Genomic DNA, 23258 nt, shown 5'->3' with positions numbered 1-23258 from the left:
TCATCTGCAACACACTGCCATAAAAAAGGCTTAAAAGCCAAATGTCTGCGGTGCTGAAATATAAACTAGCATTTGAAACTCGGGATGACAGGAACCGCCTGCTCATCATCCACGGGTGGCACGGAGAATGAGACACAGGGGAAATTTTGCGTGCTGTTAGACTGCATTGGAGACTTTCCCCAAAATCTACAGTAGGCCTGTAAATCCTTGGAAGCTACATAAGCGAGCCAGTGACTGTGATGACACCCTTCAGTGTTTTACTGGGATTTTATGCTGACTATAGTAACCTGCTACAAGCCACTTGGGAGTAGCGAGTAATAAATTGAAATAATAATAATAATAATAAAGATAAGTGGTGCCACCACCAAGAAGTCTGCAAGTTTTCCAGGAGCCATCTGGCCGGCCCCTATTGGAAGCAAGGTGCTCGAGGAGATGGTCTGATCCGGCAAGGCAATTCGAAATATTCGACTCCATCAGGCCCTTTTATACGTTTCCTCTGAACTTTACAGAGCTGCCTGCCGTCGAAGACAGGATGCCGGGCTGGGTGGCTCATCGCTATGAGTCAGGGGGTTGGCTCTATTTCTGACTTTGCGCTATTGTACGAGAGTGTCTGGACTTCCCTTCTGTATTTTTCCATTCCCCGCTCTTCACAAGGCAGCTTGCTAGGAGAGCCCTATTAGCAAGTGGACACAGACGCAACGCAAAACTATCAAGGGATCGAACGGCAAGAACTTCTTCCTGTGCGTCCCATGCTGACCACATCTGAAGCTGTAAATTAAGGAATGAAGGCTTTTTGGGGGGTTTTGCAATCTGTATTTCCAGTTATAATCTGTTCCTGTAAAATCACAGGAAGGCTTTCATTACAGTAGCTCACAAATGTGAGTTTTCCTAAATGGACAATGTTCCAAAACAAAGGAGCCCTTTTTATATGCAACTGTTGGGAAGTTTTGTGTACTGTAAACCCGAAAGCCCAGGAACATCCCATTTTAGAGCAACTTCTCAGATTACCATCCGGCTTTTGCAATCTGCACCTCAGGAAACAACCACAAGAAGGGCCTCTCTCCATAAGGAGTGTGCCCTTACATTCTCAAAAGCAAAACTATCACACACAGCTTTCAAATCCTGTTTTCCCAGTGACTCTTCACAGAAGCAGCTTGGCATAAAATAGCTTTTAGCAAGTTCCCTTAGAAACAAACATGAGAATTCTTGGTGGGAACATTCAAGACTGCTGAGCTGTTTTCTCTGTCCACACTGAGTGCAGAGTGTTGCTTATGCCCCCCGCAGGGCACTCCGCTCTGCAGGTATGAATTTACTGGTTGTCCCGGGCCCACGGGATGTTCGCCTGGCCTCGACCCGGGCCAGGGCCTTTTCAGTCCTGGCCCCAACCTGGTGGAACGAGCTCCCAGAAGAGCTAAGGGCCCTGCGGGATCTACCAGCTTTCCGCAGGGCCTGTAAGGCGGAGCTCTTCCGCCAGGCGTTTGGTTGAGGCCAGGGCAGCTCTCCCACTAATCCATCAGAGGATCCCCTCCAATATTGAGATCTCTAACATCGAGATCATGGTTAGATCTATTGTATTGGTGCCACCCTCTTCTGAACATTATTCTCTCCACCAGGCTGAACTAAGATCAGAATTGTGACCACCGCCGCTATATGTTATATGTAACTTTTAATTGGGGTTTTTATGGGGATTTTATTGTGTTTTAACTATTTATGTTGTAAACCGCCCTGAGACCTATTGGGAGAAGGGCGGTCTAAAAATTAAATAATAATAATAATAATAATAATAATAATAATAATAATAATAATAATAATAATAATAATAATAATAATAATAATAATTTCAGAAATGCTGTTTAGCACCCATGGAGAAAAATCGAGACGGGTGGCCGTGTTAGACTGTCTGTTGCAGCAGAAAAGAGCAAGAGCCCTGTGCCACCTTCAAGACTAGCAACATTTGTGGCGGGGAGGAGCTTTTGGGAGTCCCGGCTCACTTCTTCAGATACAGCGAGAACATGAGTCCCTCTGTCCTTATATCACAAGGCTGATGGATTTCCATTCTGTACGGCTAAATGAGGGGCCTTCCGTGGAGACAGATCAAGATGGCTGCTGTGTTCGCCTGTCTGTAGCAGCAGAAAAGAGCCAGAGGCCAGGAGCACCTGAAAGAGTAACAAAATTTGTGGCCGGGGAGGAGCTTTTTGTGAACCTGAAGAAGACAATCTGCAGCTCCTCCCTACCACAAATTTTCTTAGACTTTAAGGTGCTGCTGCACTCTGGCATGGAAGAACCGACTCTTTTTCTTCTTGATACCCCATGAGACAGGTCTCCTTTTCCCTGGCATCCATCAGAAAAGCCTCAGACAGAATAAGTTCATTCACGGATCACATAAAGACTTTGTAAATGAACGCTTCTATCACCATATTCCTGACAGTGGTCATTTTATTCATCTTTAATGTGGACAGGATGGGAACTCTACAGGGAAGGGACTTGCTCACATGCTGGAACAAGCAGAATTCCCACGAGAATTTGTTTTTTGAGCAGCTTATAAACCCTGGTCTTTGCTGGCTGGGTTCGGCTTCCTAAGGGACAGAGGACGTCATATTAACATTTGCGGCGATTTCAGAGCAGTATGTTTCGAGCAGGTCTGGGATGAGCTGGATCTTACATGTCTGCTTTTTAAATTCTTTTTTGCAGTACACCGCAAAAGGGGAACAAGCTACACTCCATGCTTCAGTGGGTCCTGTCATGCTTGAAAAGACTGATTGAAACTCAAGCTGAAAAGAAAGTAAAATGGGCTGGGCTCTTTGGGACAGAAAGCAAAATGGTCACACGTTGCAATCCAAGCTGCTGTTTACTCAAGGGAAGCGCCAAGCACAAGAAACACACCCTGCATCCAAGTTTTGAAAACTGTGGGGGGGGGGGGCTTCTTTTCCTTTCTAAGATTTCTTTCCCCCCAGATCTCCAAGAGGCAGCATGGTGCAACAGGCTAAGATCTGGAAGAAGAAGAAGAGTTGGTTCTTATATTTATTATATTATATTTATTATATAATATATATGCCACTTTTCTCTACCCGAAGGAGTCTCAAAGTGGCTTCCGATCGCCTTCCCTTCCTCTCCCCACAACAGACACCCTGTGAGGTGGGTGAGGCTGAGAGAGCCTTGATAGTACTGAAGAAGAAGAAGAGTTGGTTCTTATATGCCTCTTTTCTCTACCCGAAGGAGTCTCAAAGTGGCTTCCAATCGCCTTCCCTTTCCTCTCCCCACAACAGACACCCTGTGAGGTGGGTGAGGCTGAGAGAGCCTTGATAGTACTGAAGAAGAAGAAGAGTTGGTTCTTATATGCCTCTTTTCTCTACCCGAAGGAGTCTCAAAGTGGCTTCCGATCGCCTTCCCTTTCCTCTCCCCACAACAGACACCCTGTGGGGTGGGTGAGGCTGAGGGAGCCCTGATATTCCTGCTCGGTCAGAACAGCTTTATCAGTGCCGTGGCGAGCCCAAGGTCACCCAGCTGGTTGCATGTGGGGGAGCGCAGAATCGAACCCGGCTCGCCAAATTAGAAGTCTGCACGCCTAACCACTACACCAAACTGGCTCTCCGGAGACCCCGGGTGCAAATTCCCACTCTGTTTGCTGGATGGCCTTAGGCCAGTCACACACTCTCAGGCTCACAGTTGTGAAGACAAAATGGAGAAGAGACAAATGATATTAGCCGCTTTGTGTCCACGCTGGGGAGTAAAGACTGGGTATAAATGAAGTATAAAGAAAAACCCAAAGGCTGGCCCTAGAACAGAGGCTTCCAATCTCTGAGCCTTTTCTCTCTTCAATATTGAGATGCTTCCCGTGAGCGCATTTCACCCACCCCCGTGTTGTCCTCCCGCAACGCAGCAGTTCCAGCCTGGCACGGAGTATGTTGCTGGGGCAACATAAATTGACGTGGAGTTCAGTCTTTCGAGAGAGATGCTGTCAGACGTTTTCCTGAAAGACAAATATGGCATCTCCCTGCCTGGCTTCCTGCGCTGATTTAATAACGCTGTCAGAAAAGAGAGATGGCCGAGCGTGTGTGGCACGGTTCGTAAAAACCTGAGCTGCTTCGACACTCGGTTCCTGCAGTTCTTTGGCTGCATCCTTTTGCCCGATAAAAAGACCGGCTTATCCCTTTCCTGATCCCATAAATCTCGGGTTTAATTTATCAGCTTGCCTGTCACCTACTTCTACTGTGTGCAGCAGGATTGAAGGCTTGCATCTCCATAGCTACGGCTCTAGGAAGTCTTGGGTTTGCTGCTAGGAAGTCTGGCTAGCAGGCCGACAGGACTCAACTCTTGTTGCTTTTTCGCAGCTGTGCCCTGCACCTAACCTGCAGCCCAAGGTAGCTGGAACCAATAAGCACAGAACGTCGGGGAAAGGATATCATGCTGGAAGTTGGTCTGGTTCTTTTATAGAAAGCAGAGTCGGAGAGCAACTAAAGTGATGGCAGGACAGTGGTGCCGAATCGCGTCTTGCACCTGCTAAAGGAACACAAGAAGAGCCTAGAATCTCCCTAAGGAAAACAGAGAATCAATCACTTGGCAACCTCTGGAGCTCAGAGGTGGTCTCCCATCCAAATACGAACCGGGGGCCAACCCTGCTTGGATGAGATCATGCTGACCATTTGCTTGAGAGCCGGCTTGGTGTAATGCAAACTTCTAATATGGCAAGCCGGGTTTGATTCTGAGCTCTCCCAAATGCAGCCAGCTGAGAGACCTTGGGCTCCTCACGGCACTGATAGAGCTGTTATGGCAGAGCAGGAATCTCAGGGCTCTCTCAGCCTCACCCACCCCACAGGGTGTCTGTTGTGGGGAGAGGAAAGGGAAGGCGACTGTAAGCCGCTTTGAGACTCCTTCGGGTAGAGAAAAGTGGCATATAAGAACTAACACATCTTCTTCTTCTTCGGTAATCTCAGGTCTCTCTCAGCTTCATCCACCTCACAGGATGTTGGTTGTGGGGAGAGGAAAGGGAAGGCGACTGTAAGCCACTTTGAGACTCCTTCACGGAGAGAAAAGCGGCATATAAGAACCGACTCTTCTTCTTCTTGAGTAATCTTAGGGCTCTCTTAGCCTCCCCTCCCTCACAGGGTGTCTGTTGTGGGGAGAGGAAAGGGATGGCGAATGGAAGCCTCTTTGAGACTCCTTCAGGTAGAGAAAAGCGGCATAGAAGAGCCAACTCTTCTTGATTGCATAGTCCTTATCATGCTTGTAATACACCTTGAATCCCAGTGAGAAAGGAGTACTAGAATTACAGAGTCCATACAGGCCGTCTCATCCAATCCCCTGCTCAGTGCAGGATCAGCCTCAAGCAGCCATGACGTGTTGTTCAGTGTTTCAAGAGCGATGCTGTCAGACCTTTTCCTGAAAGCCAAATACGGCCCTGCCTCGCTTCCTGTGCCGATTTAATTATGCTGTCAGAAAACAGAAACGGCCGAGTGTGTGTGCAGCAGCGTTTGCAAAGCCAGAGCATTATTATGCATGGTAATAATGATAATAGCAATAATAATAACAATCTACCATTTTGCTCTCTTTAACAGCATGTAGAGCGCTATTTAACAGCATGTACATTTAAAAGCATGTAGCGGCGTTATTAGAGCCTCTTGTGGCACAGGCTGGTAAGGCAGCAGACATGCTGTCTGAAGCTCTGACCATGAGGGCTGGGAGTTCGATCCCAGCAGCCGGCTCAAGGTTGACTCAGCCTTCCATCCTTCCGAGGTCGATAAAATGAGTACCCAGCTTGCTGCTGGGGGGTAAACGGTAATGACCGGGGAAGGCACTGGCAAACCACCCCGTATTGAGTCTGCCATGAAAACGCTGGAGGGCGTCACCCCAAGGGTCAGACATGACCCGGGTTCTTGCACAGGGGATACCTTTACCTTTTCGCGGCGTTATTTGCTTTCAACCAGCTTGGGAAGTTTAAGGGAGCTCACATGAATTTAGCCCCATAACCGCTCTCTAGAACAGCCTGGGCTGAGCGAGATTAAAACTGGCCCCAAATGCCTGCAGAACTCCAAGCACAGGTCTTCCCGGTCATAACCCAGCCCTCTAACGCCTGACTGTGCGTAGGAGCCCCTGCATGAGAGGTTGGGCCCTTACGGAAACGTATGCTGACTTCTTTGGAAAGCAAAACACAGCCCTTGCAGACGTTTGCCAGGAGGAGAGGAGAGAGTGTGTGGTCCTCGCCTGACAAAGCACAGCAAATCCTGTGCCACAAGCAGTTACTTGTACGACAATGAATTTCAGCAGAGCAGAGCGCGAGAACGCAGCCAAAAGAGGGAGGGCGTGGTGTGCTCTCGTGACAGTGCTGTGGAATTGATGGCAACAAGCCACGATGATGCCATCTGCCCAGAAACAGTCCTTGTTGCTGTTAGGTGCGAAGTCGTGTCCGACCCATCGCGACCCCATGGACCATGATCCTCCAGGCCTTCCTGTCCTCTACCATTCCCCGGAGTCCATTACTGACCCTTAAAAGCATAGAGTTGGAAGGGACCTCCAAGGTCATCTAGTCCAACCCCCTGTCCAACCACAGTGACCCCCAATTCCATGTCCAGAGGATGCTCACCCAAAAAAACCCCCAGAATCCCTGGTCAGTCTGGTGTGGAGGAAATTCACCTGCTGACCCCAAAGTGGTGATGAGCATTTCCCTGGGCATGCAAGAAAAAGTTCACAATTCCTTCTGCCCACCCACTGACAATCTGACTTAAAAACAACAACCCCCCTCCCAAATCCTCAGCCTACAAGAACTGTTTAAAGTTGAAACAACTCACTGGCATTTTTTCAAGCAGATGGATTCCTACTAAACTGAAGCTGGCTTCTAGCGACCCCCCCCACTAACCTGTATTGCAATAGTCTTTGGGGGGGGCATGCCTCTCCCTCTCCCACACTTATGCAGAGTGGCATGCATACACAGGCTTGTGCCTGGAGCCATGAAAGACTTTCTGTACTCAAGCAGGTCTGCAGTATTAAAAGATTAATTTATTCTCCCAGGCAAGTTGTCCCTGCAGGGACCCGAAAATTAGTTTCTCTTGTGCAGTATGTGGCTCTACCCACCTTCTCCAGCAAATCCTACCTGAATTGCAGTTTGCATACAAAAGCTAAAAGAGTGCTACCTCTGCAAACAGAGCGATGAAAGGATGGAATAACAATAGGCAGAAACATGCTGCTTCCCCTCCTGCAATCCGCTTCACTAAACCAGAGCATGTCAAAAGGAGAAGCTATTTCAGTACAATGTTATTTTGTGCACACTGATTCTATAGAGGGCTTCTTGTTTCAGCCAAGTCACAGAAGATTCATCTATGGCAATGATATTCACTCAGTGGACATGCTACCTGTGGCACCCTTCCCATGAATGGGTGGGATTTAATCAATGTGTATATATTTTAAATTCGTTAAACATTTATTGGGTGATATATTACCCACATATAGTCATGTCGACTAAAAGGGTGCCATATAGAGGATGGAGCAGAGTTGTTCTCTCTTGCCCTGGAGGGATAAAATTAATTCAAAATAAATTGCGTCTAAACATCCGGAAGAAGTTCCTGACAGTCAGAGCGGTTTCTCAGTGCAACAGGCTTCCTCGGGAGGTGGTGGGTTCTCCATCTTTGGAGATTTTAAAGCAGAGGCTGGAGAGCCATCTGATGGAGAGGCTGATTCTGTGAAGGTTCAAGGGGGTGGCAGGTGACAGTGGAGGAGCAAGAGGGTTGTGAGTATCCTGCACAGTGCAGGGGTTGGACTAGATGACCCAGTGGGTACCTTCCAACTTTATGATTCTAGGATTCTATGACTCCACCCCCAAAGGCCAATGAAGAAGAAGAAGAAGAGTTGGTTCTTATATGCCGCTTTTCCCTACCCGAAGGAGGCTCAAAGCGGCTTACAGTCGCCTTCCCATTCCTCTCCCCACAACAGACACCCTGTGGGGTGGGTGAGGCTGAGAGAGTCCTGATATCACTGCCTGGTCAGAACAGCTTTATCAGTGCTGTGACGAGCCCAAGGTCACCCAGCTGGTTGCATGTGGGGGAGCGCAGAATCGAACCTGGCATGCCAGATTAGAAGTCCGCACTCCTAACCCCTACACCAAGCTGGCTCTGGAGGGGGTGGGAAGGGCCCTGGGGGGGCATGTACACAACTCTTCTCCCCAGCCATATTTTGCCCGATTGCACCACTTCTGGGGTTTCTTGAAGCCTGAAGAATTTCAGGGGCTTCTCAATGGTAAGAAAGTTGAGAAAGGCTGGCTTAGAGTGCTGGACTAAAGAATTTGGAAGATCCCGGTTCAAAACCCCACTCTGCTATGGAATCTCTCCAGGTGACCTGAGGCCAGTCATTCTCAGGCTAACCTACCTCACAGGGTCGTTGTGAGCGTAGGATAGAGGACAGGAGGACTGCTCTGGGTCTCTACTGCAGATAAAGGTGGGTCAATAAAAGTAGTGAACGAAATAAAAGTGGAGAGACTGGAGGGTAGGTAAGCTGGGGGCCTTGCTGAGCTGGGAACCTCAGGCCAAGACTGGATGTCAAAGGTCTGTCCTCTTCAAAGCCCTTCATTCCTTTCTCTGCAGCCTGCCGACATATTATACGTGCGCACGGGCACAGCGTTATCAAATCACAGCCAACATGGTAACCCCATGCAGTTTTCTTTCAAGGCAAGAGATGAGCAGAGGCAGTTTGCCATGGCCTGTCTCGGTATACTGACCCTGGGCTTCCGCAGCCATCTCTCACCCAAATGCTAACCAGGGCTTAGATCGGACAAGATCTAGTTAGGCTGGCCCATCCGGGTCAGGGCAACAGGCAAGAGGTGGGAAGTACTCAAGTCGCAGGTATGAACAGAGGCCAGGTATGAACAGAGCTGGTTGGCCATTCCCGGACTCTGCACAGCAGCTCCGGACATCCTTGGCGATCTCTCAAGCAGGTGGTAACTCGGGCCAACCTTGCTTAGCTTCCAAGATCTGAGGAGTTCAGGCAAGCCTGGGCCATCCACCAAGTCATGCTGTATAAATATGTACTGCACATGAAAAGCAGCAGGAGGCATGCAGGAAGAGGAGGGCCAGTTCACCAAGTAACCAGAGATCCCAGTTCTTACTCTCCAGCTGGAGGCAGAGTAATGCCTAATACAGGCAGTACTCTTGAAAGCTCCTACCATGAAAAATGTATTGGTCAACTGAGGTGCTATTGAGCACCAGTCTAGCTCTCTACTGCAGACCAACACAGCTGTCTGGAAATCATAGAATTCTAGAGTTGGAAGGTCCCCTAGAGGCCATCTAGTCCAACCCCCTGCTCAAGGCAGGATCAGCCTAAAGCATCAAGGACAAGTATCTGTCCAGCCAACAGACCCCCTGTGAGGGAGGAGAGGCTGAGAGCCCTGAAATTAAGAAGAATAATTGGTTCTTATATGCCGCTTTTCTCTACCTGAAGGAGTCTCAAAGCAGCTTACAATCTCCTTCCCTTTCCTCTCCCTACAACAGATACCCTGTAAGGTGGGTGAGGCTGAGGGAACCCAGATACCCCTGCTCAGTCGGAACAGCTTTATCAGTGCCATGGCGAGCCCAAGGTCACCCAACTGGCTGCATGTGGGGGAACGTGGAATCGAACCCGGCTCGCCAGATTAGCAGTCAGCACTCCTAACCACAACACCAAGCTGGCTCTTGTTATAATAATAGTAATAATATAACAAATCATCCCATTAAATCTTGGCAGTCTTAACTACTGACATCACAGCTAGTTTTTGGGGTCTTTTTAAACCACCCTCACCTCATCTTTGCCCAGCTATAAGTCTATAACACACAGAGACAGAGTAAATTAATGCAAAGAGAACATAAGCCTGTCACAAGAGACCACAGATTCTGGTGAACAGATCTGAATTAAATGTTAAACCAGTTTGTCTGTGCGTCTTGTTTCTGCTTGTAATTGCAAGACTGCATTATCTTTCCAGCCTTAAACATCAGTTGCTCATGCTCACATAAAATGAATATCTTATGAGATACACAAAACACAGGGTTGCTTTCCTGAACTTTCTAGATCAGATTCAAGTGGGGTAGCCGTGTTGGGTCTGAAGCAGCACAACAAATTTAGAGTCCAGGGGCACCTTTATGACCAACAAACTTTGATTCAAGGTATGAGCTTTCGTGTGCACATACACTTCCTCAGATACAATGCCATGGAGTGGAAGTAATCCGTTCAAACATATAGGTAGAGTGTGAGAATGCATTTACATACAACATAATGAAAACGGTTAGCAGGTTCCAGAGATAAATAGGGGGAAACCAGCCATTTGGATTTGTTTGTATTCACACGAGATTGTATTCACATGAGATTGAATTGCACGGGGAAACATTTGGCCACGATAAAAATGTAAATGTCTACACATTAAGAGAATGGGCAAATAGTCAATTGCTGACAGCAGTTAGGGAAAAAAAGCAAGATCTCAGCTATGCTGTATGTTAATTTATTCTCACACTCTACCTGTAATTAGAACTGATTCTATGACATTGTATCTGAGGAAGTGAGCATGCACACGAAAGCTCACACCTTGAATAAAGCTTTGTTGGTCTTAAAGGTGCCACTGAACTCCATTTTTATCTAGACCACAGGTGGCCAAACTGTGGCTCTCCAGAAGTCCATGGACTACAATTCCCATGAGCCCCTGGCAGGGGCTCATGGGAATTGTAGTCCATGGACTTCTGGAGAGCCACAGTTTGGCCACCCAATCCAGAAGAAAACCCTAGTTGAAGAAATAAGAGGGTGTACCATTTACCCAGCCTGGGCTGGAGGAGTACAAAAAAACTGGCTACTCTGGTTTACAGGAAACTACCAAGAAGCAAACTGGCTGAGCATCTTGTAGGTGCAAAATGGACCTCAGAAGCAAGCAAGATTACAAGGACAGGCGCTTTCCTTTTTCTCTGGATTATACGATAACACTATTCTTTCTTCAGGAAAGCATTTTTCCAACATTGTTTTGCTGTAACCTTGATAATTTCCTAGGGTACCGCTGAGAACGCCAACACCCAACTAACCTATTCAAGCTGTATTCCCGCTCCAGTCCTGCCAGGCGCAGAATCGCTCACGGTTAAAGTTACAGATGTAGGGGTGTGCACAAATGCTCCATATTTCACCCTGTACGAGACAGGAAGTAATCTGCATTTTTACATAAACTAAACAAGCTTGTGCTGGCCTAAGAAGATAAGTGTGAAGAACTCATCTGCCAGGGTCTGATTTGCCTATCTCATTTACTTGGTAAATTATGTATTGAACCGGGACCACCTCTAGGCTTTGGGAAATCCTGAGCAGACAGACGCCCCCATCTGGGTTTGATTATTTATTAAATTTATATACTGTTCACAATAAAACCTAATTTCCCACTCCTCCTCCATATGCAGCCAGCAGGGTGACCTTGGGCTAGTCCCAGTCTCTCTCAGAGCCCTTTCAGCTTTGTCTACCTCGCAGGGTGTCTGTTGGGGGAGAGGAAGGGTAGGCGATTGGAAGCCACTTTGCGACTCCTTTGCATAATAGAAAGCGGGGTACAAAACCCCCAGCTCTTCTCTCTTTCGTTATGGGTTCTGGTAGGAAGCGTATATTATTCTACGAGGAAATGCATTATAATTAGTCCAGCCTACAAGGAGGCTTTCCCGAGCTAGCAGAAGCCATCTCCCTTCTCCCCCAAACTATTTAGCATCTTTAAAAGTTCTCAAACTCTGTTTGTCTGGTCTACATGGCCCAAGAGACAGTACTAGTTCCTCCCAGCATTGTTTGCATTTTTCCACAATGACATCCGGGTTTTAACATCGACCCTGTTCAGAATTTAATCCTTAATAATGCAGCTCGCTTTTGGGGGAAATACAAAAACACGAAAATAACCCCAGCAACCTTTGGCGTACACTGGACACACCCAAGCCATGAATTCTTGGAAAGGGATTCCCCACGCAGAGCAGAAGTACCTAAGTTTCCTCTGAACACAATGCGGTGGGGGGAGAGGAAGCATTTTAAGGACTAGATACTCTTATATCAGTCTGAGTCTCACTCATCAAAATAATGTAACAATTACCTTTGTTTGCTCCTTACGCTGATTTAACTGGCTGGGCCCTTTTCCTCCTCACATCCAGCTCATTGAAGGCAGGAGCCAAGACTCCCAACTTCGTCTCCTTGCCAAGGAAAAGACACATTCTTATGCGCTCCTTAGAGTGCTGTTGCGGTTCACACAGGGAACATGTCGCCCTTCGTTACCAGGCGCCTCGAGAAAAGGAAGGGCTGAGTGGAAGTTGGGTTGGGAGAACCCTGGACCTGGGAGAGAGAGCTATCAAGTCCTCCTTTCCCTGGCATTTTTGGGAACAACCCGGCCTCCAGTGGCCGCTTGCCCCTTTCTTTCGTCCAATTTCTAGTTCTCACTGTCTTGGTGGCAAAGAAAGAAAGTGAAAGGAACTGCAGTGTCCATCCTAACCCCGACTAAATAAAGCCGTAAGGGCTTAGGGGGAGGAGTTAGGACGGGCTCTGTCCAGGATGAGGAAGGGTGCCGATTGGCCCCTTCCTCCGGACAGACCATCGGCGGGGCCAATCGGCAGGTGCTCACAGGGTCTAAGGCTATCCCGTCCACCCTCCAAAGTAGCCATTTCCTCCGGGGGAATTGATCTGTGTAGTGTGGAGAACGATCGTGACTCTAGAAGAGCTCCAGGCCACACCTAGAAAGGACAGGGGCTTGCCAAGACTCAGTTCTTCAAAGCCCCCCAAATCATTTCTCAGGCGCTTGCAGTTTGCCCGTTAAGTTTCATCATTTCCGTACGTCTGAAAGCTGCTTTAGAGGCATTTAGTGCTTGTGGGTGGAAAGTGCTGGTGAGGATATAGGGACAAGCAATTTCTGACCTGCCAGGGGTTTTTCAAAGACTGTGAGCTCTAAGAATACCTCCTAGAGCAGGGGTAGTCAAACTGTGGCCCTCCAGATGTTCATGCACTGCTGGCAGGGGCTCATGGGAATTGTAGTCCATGGACATCTGGAGGGCCGCAGTTTGGCTACCCCTGTCCTAGAGTTTTAGACCCGGCTAGGACACTATATAAGACATGGGTAGTCAAACTGCGGCCCTCCAGATGTCCATGGACTACAATTCCCATGAGCCCCTGCCATCAAACGCTGGCAGGGGCTCATGGGAATTGTAGTCCATGGACATCTGGAGGGCAGCAGTTTGACTACCCCTGATATAACACAATAACACTGAGGAAGAAGTAAACTGAAAATGGGATATAGTAACATTGATTTATCCGGAAACCGCTTTGGCAGTTGTTTGATTCACACTATACAAGTCCGGTTATTGTTGGATTCATACTATAAAGGTCATTACAAGAAACAAGAAAAATTAAGAGCAGCCAATTAGCTGGAGTTTTTTCCTGTCTTTCTGGACTTACAATCCGTGCAGCCTTCTGCACACCAGGGGGAAAAGTTAGGCCTTTTAAATGGATAAAGACTCTCTGCTTCAGAAAGAGCTTCTTCGCCTGCAATGATTCTCAGCTACTTAATATGCACTTTTAAAGATAAATACTGCACGGCAAACGTGTGTGTGTGTGTGCACACATTCATTTCAAAGGCTAGCTCAGCCTGGAATCCCTCCAAAGCCCTCTCAGGCTGACAGGGCCAGTCATGCTTGGGAGGAGAAAAACGAAGCTGCTTCCCTAGTATTGTTGGTGAAAGAATCCCTGGCACCCACCCAAATCCCAGTAAAAAATTAATGGACAGAAAAGTCCATCAGAGCTCCACACAAGGGAGCACCTCCTGCTGCCAAAAAATGCTAAGCCCTGAACATTCGTGCACCAAGGAAAATGAAAATGAGGTCAATTCATTAAATTTAGACCAAATCCCAAACGTGCTGTCCCAGAATTCAAAAGCTGATAGGCCAGCAGAAGAGGCAGAGAACCAATCTGCTTAGGGACGCCTGAATCACAGCACGTGGCAAAACGTGGCTTGTTGCGTCCTTGTGGCAAATGTCTCAAGGGTGAACGTGCAGAATTATCTCCTTATAGCCAAACTGATTAATTAGAAGAGCTAATGCCTTCTGACCTCCACAAACAAACAACATTTGTTCAAAGCAAGCCCAATGGTTATCGTTTGACTGTTCAGGGCTTTTCCAAGTTCCTGTGGCGCTGTGGGCTGGATTCTATGGCAAAATGCAAGCAAAGGAGCAAAGCCTCCCCAGGAAATTCTGTTCTCGCAGGCTGACTGGGTACAAGTAGACTTGGGTCATTGAGAAGACAAAAGAATCATAGAATCCTAGAGTGGGAAGGGGCCATACAGGCCATCTAGTCCAACCCCCTGCTCAATGCAGGATCAGCCCAAAGCATCCTAAAGCATCCAAGAAAAGTGTGTATCCAACCTTTGCTTGAAGACTTCCAGTGAGGGGGAGCTCACCACCTCCTTAGGCAGCCTATTCCAGAGTTCCACGAAATTTAAAATGCAAACAGTGCTAGGGTGCCCGGCGAGCTAGTCCTTAACTGTGAACGAGATGTGGTGTATTTGCTCCTGGAGCAACAGAGGAAAAAAAAAATCAAAATGCTCCTCTTGGGAGAAACGACATCTCTAAACAGGGAGCTAAATATCATGCTGTAGCTTGCAAGTTACATCAAACATATATTAGCATGGGAAACTCGTCGGGAAATTTGGTAATTTAATCTTCCTTTTTAAACCATTCCTGTTTAATATTAATTTAAGTTGCCTACTTTATAACTATTTACTGGTTTTCAACGGTTTATAATAATTAGAGTGTTTTTCGGGGGGGGGGGGGTTAAGTGCTTTTGTACCTGGCTTGGAGCTGTATATTAATAAATCTGAATCTGAGATCTGGGGTAAGATTGCGTCAAAACACAGACAACGGGGTAGCATGTAGCTTCCAAATTATGGTGATCCTATTAATTGATGTAGGATGATCATATTTTGATCATTCATTCATTTGCATGCATAGTTCTTCAGATTTGAAGAAGCATGCATGTACTTGAAAGCTTATATACCCTGAATAAAACTTTGCTGGTCTTAAAGGTGTCACTGGACTCAAATTTTGTTCTGCTGTTTCAGCCGAACACAGCTGCCCATCTGAATCTAACATTCTCCAAAACATCCTACCATTAACAGCCTTGCTCGGGCCTTGAAAACTGAGGGCAATGGCTTCTTTTATACAATAAACCCACTTCATATTAGGTGTCCCTCTTTTCCTACTCGCAGCAGATGCAAAGGAAGTTAGGGCGAGATTTGTGACTAATGATTTTACTGATAACTTTATGTGGATTTTAATATCTTATGTCTGTGCTGGAATTTTTGCATGTTTTGTATATTTGTTTTGTAATGTTTTTCAATGGCTTGAGACTGTAAACAATAAAATTCATGACTGACTGACTTTTCCTGCTACCTTCAAGTTTTCCTACCGCATGATGCCTCTTCCGGTGACTCTTGCCTCCCGATAATGTGACTAATGTACGATATCCTCAGTTTAGTCAGTTAAGCTTCTAGGGTGTGTTCAGGCTTGATCTGATCTAGAACCTACATCAGCCTTTCTCAACTGCTTTAGGATGCTGTGGGATGATCCTGCGTTGCTTTAGGATACTTCGGGCTGATCCTGCATTGAGCAGGGGGTTGGACTAGATGGCCTGTATGGCCCCTTCCAACTCTATGATTCTATGATTCTTTCTAACTTTTATTGAGAAACCCCTCAAATATACTTCAAGCTTTGAAGAACCCCTGAAGTGGCCCGATCACACAGAATATGATTGGGAAATATATATGTGTACATGCCCACCTGGGGCCCCTCGCCTTCCCACCCTCGTCAGGCTCCCCATGGGCCATTTTGGGAGGGGGGGGTCATATCACCCAATACGTTTAACACATTTTTAAAATATATAAAAATTATGTAACCCCTACCTATTTGGGAAACCCTTCCAGGGCTGTCAAGAAACCCCAGGGTTTCCCTTTGCATGCTCCCTTTGCATGCAAGATCATACTACAGTGGCCCATCCACTGAAGCAAACAGAATTCTAAAAGACTGAGGCCAACCCATCCCTGACTTGGCGGTAAAAAGTGTTGTCGAGTCACAACCGACTCATGGTGACTCCAACCATCCTTTCTCAACAACTTTACCACTGAGAAACCCTTGAAGCGTTCTTCGGGCTTTGAGAAACCCCAGAAGCATTTAACAAATTTTAAAAACATATTAAAAATTAATTAACTCTTTTGGGAAACCCTTCCAGGGCCATGAAGAAACGCCAGGGTTTCATGAAACCCCGGTTGAGAAGGCCTGTCAAGGCAAGAGATGTTCAGAGATGGCGTTGCATTGCCTGGCTTTGCGTGGCAGCCCTGTACTTCTGTGGACGTCACCCATCAAAGTACAAACTGGGGCCAACCGGTTTGAGTCCAGGGGCTTCCAATATCAGGCAAGCCTGGGCTATTAAGTACAGGGGAGTTAAAATACACAAGAAGTGTGAAGAAGAACTGGGGGTTTTGTACCCTGCTTTTTACTACTTGAAAGCGTCTCAAAGAAGCTTACAATCGCCTACCTTTCTTCTCCCCACAACAGACACCCTGTGAGGGAGGTGGGGCAGAAAGTGCTCTGAAGGTTCAAAAAAACAATGGGGAGCCCTGCCCTAATATTTTGCTTTCTCAGCCAGGGCTTCTTGAAACCCTGGGGTTTCTTGATGGTCCTGGAAGGGATTCCTGAACTGTCAGGGGTTAATTAATTTTTTATATATATTTTTTAATTTGTTAAGCATTTAGCAGGTGATATGACCATATCTGGTCCTGTCTACCTACCTCCCCCCCTTCAAAATGGCCAATGATTGGTCTTGAGAGGGTGGGAAGGGAAAGGACCCGTCTGGGCGTGTCCAGAGCTGTGCTTCTCAACTATATTCCACCCAATTGCTCCATTTCTGGAGTTTCTTGAAAAATGTTTCAGGGGTCTCTTGATGGTAAAAAACTTGAGAATGGCTGGCTGAAACCTTTAGTCCCCATCTCGGATCAGAACTGCAATGGCTGAGTGTAACTGTAATTTGGGCGTCCTGAACCCTCCTATCTCCCCTCCAAGTTTTCTCTATTTGCTCTCCCCACTGTCAGCACTACCAACTCTTCCAGACAGGGGCTCATCAGTACATTTTTCAGGTGCCCCGGAAACAATCTGTACAAAAATGATGTAGGTTAGCAGACTGGGGTAATTCGGGGCATCGCTGAAAAGCATGAAAGCAGCAGAGGGAGGGAAGGCCAGGCGCTCCCGTGTCGGTAGTCTTGCTTAAATGTGTTTTCCTCTTATCGAAGGACTTCTTACTTTGAGATCCCGCTTTGCAATCCGCAGCAGGTCAGAAAATGCTTACTGGGCATTAAAAAAAAGAAGAAAAACTTAACTCCCTGTACGTTTTGAGTTCTACAAATAACCACTGTGATTTCAGCAGGAAATGGTCTCTATGGTTGCCTTTTTTGAGGTAGATAGTTCTAAGACCAAAAATTCGGAAAGTGGGTGCCTGCTTGCTTGAGAGCCAAGTTTATGATATTTTGTCCTTAAGTTAAACACAGAATGAACTAGTGCAGGAGTGGCTCTCCAGATGTCCATGGACTACAATTCCTATGAGTCCCTGCCAACATTCTAGCGGGGGGTCATGGTAATGGTAATCTATGGACCTCTGGAGAGCCACAATCTGGCCATTCCTGCTCTTGAATATTCCATGCTTGATATTTCTGGCTGCACATCATGTGCGAGATGCTTCCGCTCCCATCACAGGAAGTTTTACTCTGCACTGTTAAGGAAGCACTGCAAAGGATGTCTGAAAACTTCAGCGCTGCCAAAAATTAGCGCACAGCAGTTCAGAGCAGATACACTCCAGCGAACCAGTAATTTGTTCAGCTACCGTTGCGGTCGAAACTGAAAGAAATGGGAAGACCTAACAAGCAATCACACCCAATTCACTTCCTGCCTGTGCATTCACCCTTCTCCGCTGTGTTCCCCAAGCCTAAACCAAGCAGATGGATTGAAGTAGTTGTATCCTGGAAGTTCCAGCATTTTCTGAACACAGACTGAAAGAAGCTGTTGGATTGCAAATGTGTTTGATTAAGGAAAAAAAACAAAAACAAACCCTCTTCTTGTTTTTGCAGAAGCCAGTTTATAAATTCATTTGTCATTTTAGGCTGTTTCCATTTCATCAGTGAAAACTTCCAACACAGGATTACACTACATTTTCCCCACGGAAATCAAGGTAGCATCCTTGCGTGAAACAAATTTAAATTCAAGACAAGTTAAAAAATGCTCACAGTAGCTATAGGAAGAAAGTGTAACATACGTAAAGGAGAGATGCTCAAACACAGCCTGAGCATTTTCATAAGACGGTATATATCAAAAGTTTGCTCACGGATAATATGAGCAAACTTATAATATGCACATAATATGCAGAAGGTGACTGCTGGGAATTTCTCTTTTTAGCTCTGGTGTCACACTCATTAAAGGCTAAGAAATAAGTGACAACAGGGGCACAGCCCTTACATTTTAATTGCAGGCCTCAAAAGCCAGCTTCACAGTCCATCTCAGCCGTACTGGTTTTCTTCCAGCTCTCGGGAGCCAGGCACTGACTAAATTACCTTCCAGTTTCTTTGGGGGGAAATCTAGTTCATGTCATTTGCACTTAAAATATTTAATCCCCAGGAATTCAGCACACACTCTGCTAGAAGGATTTCCTTTAGGCAAAAACTCATGAGACCGTACTATCTGGTTCTACCAGAAGAAACACAGGTTCGTTGCAAAACATTATTTAAAATTACAGAGCAGGTTAGACACAGACTGAAAAAAAGGCAAATCTGAGAGTCTTTGGGGAAGCTCTGTGGAAGAATCAGCCAAGAGTTCAGTATTCCAGAATTACCTGGCAAAGTAACAGGTGCTGTACTTAACCAATAAGTGAGGTGGTCAATTCTAAGTTAGGAAATTCCTGGATATTTGAGGGTATTGCATGGGGAGAACAGAATTTGAGGGAGGAAATTATTTACGGTCCCTTCTTCTGTCAAAATCATTATATGCTATATAGCAGGGGTAGTCAAACTGCGGCCCTCCAGATGTCCATGGACTACAATTTATGTATTTGTTTATTTAGATTTTTATACCGCCCTTTAAGGAGCCTCTTGTGGCGCAGGGTGGTAAGGCAGCTGACATGCTGTCTGAAGCTCTGCCCATGAGGCTGGGAGTTCAATCCCAGCAGCCGGCTCAAGGTCGACTCAGCCTTCCATCCTTCCGAGGTCGATAAAATGAGTACCCAGCTTGCTGGGGGGCCAAACCGGTAATGACTGGGGAAGATACTGGCAAACCACCCCGTATTGAGTCTGCCAAGAAAACGTTGGAGGGCGTCACCCCAAGGGTCAGACATGACTCTGTGCTTGCACAGGGGATACCTTCACCGCGCTTCCATACAGCTCTGGGTGGTTTACATAGAACGTCACAGGGTAATTACATGGAATATTGTAACAGATATAACAACAATCAACATGTAAACGTAACATCTTGAGCAGTGAGCTGAGGCTGCACCTACAGCCTCAGCATGAATGACTGCAGCCATATAGAACGAGTGATAGACTTTAAAGTCCACAGGCAAATAGTGCTCTGTGTGGCACAGCTTAACCCCCTCACAGCAAATGCTACCCCAAAGCAAGCTCTAGCCTGCAAAACATCTATTTTCTTCCAACTAGGCTCATTTGCTGCAGGTAGTTTTCTTTCGGGGATTTTTCTTTCTGCAAAAGTCAGACACGTCTGCAGCGTCACCGAACTGCAGAAGAGAAAGTGGGATAGGGAGTGGCGGAAGATCAGGCTCGTGATCAAAGCATGCATCTTCCTCAGCACCGAGGCAGCCCATGTGCCAGGAGTCCCCAGGGCTCGGGGCCCAGCAACCCGCCGCTTGGAGTTTGGAAGCACTTTGTTCCTGAGTCACAAAAGCCTCGAGGCCTTTGCATCCCTAGGAAAAGAATGCTGACTAACAAGCAACAAGAAGTGCCTGGCGCACCAAGAGGTCCAATTTACATAAGCACTAACATCCCCCTGACACAGCCGGCAGGCACCATGTGCGCGCACCAAAGCACAGGCCGAGCAAGAGAGACGCCTCAAAAGGAGCACAATAAAATCAGATTCAAATGAGTAGCCGTGTTGGTCTGAAGTAGCACAACAAAATCAGAGTCCAGGGGCACCTTCAAGACCAACAAAGATTTATTCAGGGCGTGAGCTTTCGAGTGCAAGCACCCTTCCTCAGACTAAGGACTGACTATTACAACAGTAGGGATATATAAGCAAAAGTTAATCCTGTTGCATTAGCAAACTGTGTCACAGCTTCAAAAGGAAGAGAGTGCTAAGGCTTTTGAAAAGCACAGAAGTTAGTTGCTGCTGCCTAATGACCCCGGTCCTACAGCCATGCTGGAAAGGGCAGCGGAGACAGAGGCTGCACAAGTTGCACAATTAAAAAAAAAAAGAGTGAGAGAGAAACAAAGACACAAAAAACAAAAAAACCCTGTGCATTTCAAATTCTTGATGCCATTTATAGTGGGTGCCTTGGCCACATCCCAACTGGGGTAAACGCATTCCAGCTAACCTTTCTCTGCTCCACCCCTAAGCGGTTTCCAGTTACTGCGGTGTCAAAATCGCAGCCTGAGATTGAAGAACTGGTTTCAAATACAGCCACTTCAGCGGTCTTTTCCGCTACCCCTCAGTCACTCCTCAAGACTCAATACATTCTCTTCCGCAGCCCCGAACAAGGGGCATTGTGCTAGGGCAAACATGGGAATTCTGTAACCAGGAAAGCTACATTTTGTAGGACTGCTACAAGTTACTCTATTATATATATATATTTTTTTTTAAAGCATGACTGATTAATCAGGAAACGTTTCTCACATAATAGATGGTCCATTTTCATGTACACAGTCTAGGGCAAGGGTAGTCAACCTGTGGTCCTCCAGATGTTCATGGACTACAATTCCCATGAGCCCCTGCCAGCAAACGCTGGCAGGGGCTCATGGGAATTGTAGTCCATGAACATCTGGAGGACCACAGGTTGACTACCCCTGGTCTAGGGTTGTGCGCTTCGGTGCAGTTTGGCCGCCCCAGCCATCACCAAAGCCCAAAGCAGCACATAGGAGGCTAACACAGCTATGCGGAGCACACTAGCTGCTGCCACCCCTTCTCTCAGCTCCACAGCACTGGCCACTTCAGTGGTCACCAAGGTGGCCGAACTGCGGCAAAGCATGGAGCCCTAGTAGACACAGACATTCATTTAAGAATGGTCCATGCTCAAGCTCTGGCAGTGATGTGGTAAAATGTTTGTAGCGTTTGAAAGTCTGAGACTGAATAAACTGAACGTGAACCCTAACAAGATTGAGGGAATGCTGACTGGGAAGCCTAAAGTCTTGGAGCACACCTGAGCTTCCCACTTTTGACGGGATTCCTTGGACCCTCACTGACTGAATTAAAAGCCCCGGTGATGCACCAGACTCCTTGAGAAGCGAGTTTAATGCAGCTGCAAAATCTTTTATTCCAGTTCAGTTCAGAAGAGTTGTTTTTACACTCCGCTTTTCACTAGCAGGAGTCTCAAAGTGGCTTACAATTACCTTCCCTGCTTCTCCCCAGAACAGACACTCTGTGAGGGAGGTGAGGGAGTTTTGAGGGACACCGCTCTGCAAAGAACAGCTCTAACAGGACTGTGACCATAGAATCACAGAGTGGGAAGGGACCACGCAGGCCATCTAGTCCCACCCCCTGTTCAATGCAGGATCAACCTCAAGCATCCAAGGTAAGTACCTGTGTCCAGCCGCTGCTTGAAGACGGCCAGTGAGAAATGGTTCATTTCAGACTAGGATCTGGGAGACACAGCTTTGTCAGGGAACTTCTTTGGCCACTCACATTCAGCCTCTTGGCAAATCTTCTTCCCTTCCTCTGCATATCAACCCTGGACTTTCTTGGAGGTCTCCCATCCAAAAACAGCACCGAGAGTACAAATTCAGGCGTGGTAATCATAGGTGCAATGTATTATCTGAAACATGAACTCCGCAATGATCAATAATACAAAAATGAAGCCCCATGAAAAGCAAGGTATTTAAAGTACGGCACTGAAATGCTGCATCCAATCCATGCACAGAGTGGGAAGGGGCCATACAGGTCTTGCAGTCCAACCCTCTGCTCAGTGCAGGATCAGCCCAAAGCATCCATGATGTTTGGTTCTGTGGCTTGACAGACATCTTAGGTCAGTGGTCCCCAACCTGCGGGCCGCGGCCTGGTGCCGGGCTGCGAAGGCCATGGTGCCTGGCCGCGGCTCCCTCTCCCCGCCCCCCCACGCAGTAAAACACTTCCCAGGCCGCAAGCTTGCGGCCCAGGAAGCTTCTTACTGCGGGAGGGGGGGAGAGGGAATCAAGGCCACGCCCGCACATTGCGCAGCCGAAATCATGCATGCGCGGCACTTTCACGCATGCGCACATGCGTGAAAGTGCAGCGCACGCGCGATTTCGGGCACGCACGGCGCATGTGCGGGCGCGGGCGGGGCAGTTGCCCTGCCGGTCCCCAGCCTAAAAAAGGTTGGGGACCACTGTCTTAGGTAATTCAGTCCGTTTCAAATCTCTTTTTCAACTAGTGACAGGACAACCAAACAGACATGATGCTGATTCTGACAAATCTGTGCCTTGCACAAGAGTGATATTACAGCATGCTCTCAGTTATGCATTTTCACGCCATTAAAACTATACAATAAGCCTAAGTTGGATAAAAATTATTTGCATCTAGCTCAGTTTCTCCAAAATATCTCTATATTTCAGCATCATGTGTTCTCTTGCCATATGAACAACGCTTCCAATAACTTAGCACTTGGTATCTCTCCCTCTCGACACCCTCCCCAGTGTTGCGAGTTGATTAAAAACACACTTTAAGAGAGCCGAATGTTTTTTTAAAAGCGATGCCAATGAAAACGTGCCAAGTAAAGTTTATGAAAAATTGCCTTATGCCAAGCAGCGTAACTTTCTGAACGGATCCTGCCACAGTCTTACCGAGGGGACTGAATGGACGTTTGTTTTGCTCTCACATGCAACATCTTACAGCCTATATGAAGAAACACAGTTGTTTCTTGTAGAAATACACCCAAAGCAAACGAAACCAAAAGGCAAAAAGTTGGGTCTTCTTGAGATTTATTAAATGCAATCCTAAATAACTTTGCAACCAGAACGGGGTCCCGGGTATTCAATCCCGCTTTCTATTGCTTCTTCAGTGGTTGCAATCATAGTCTTCATATAACAT

At 47.0% G+C, this 23258-nt stretch overlaps 1 protein-coding gene across 3 annotated transcripts in view; it reads right to left on the bottom strand.

Moving 5' to 3' along the window:
• PTPRA (protein tyrosine phosphatase receptor type A) overlaps positions 1-23258 on the bottom strand; it is a 125384-nt gene that overhangs the window by 68923 nt on the left and 33203 nt on the right. Inside the window, exon 1 of one of the 3 annotated variants that reach the window (XM_077301185.1) lies at positions 11022-11097. The exons of the other annotated variants lie outside the window; for them this stretch is intronic. The gene's annotated coding sequence lies outside the window, so the exon portion shown is untranslated. Of the gene's footprint in view, positions 1-11021; positions 11098-23258 lie in introns of those variants that run through there. 3 annotated transcript variants of the gene reach the window in all.

This window comes from Paroedura picta, chromosome 10 (assembly GCF_049243985.1).
Source record: "Paroedura picta isolate Pp20150507F chromosome 10, Ppicta_v3.0, whole genome shotgun sequence".
Classification (NCBI taxonomy): Eukaryota; Metazoa; Chordata; class Lepidosauria; order Squamata; family Gekkonidae; genus Paroedura; species Paroedura picta.
The sequence above is the reverse complement of the archived record's forward strand: the minus strand, read 5'-3'. Positions and strand labels throughout refer to the sequence as shown.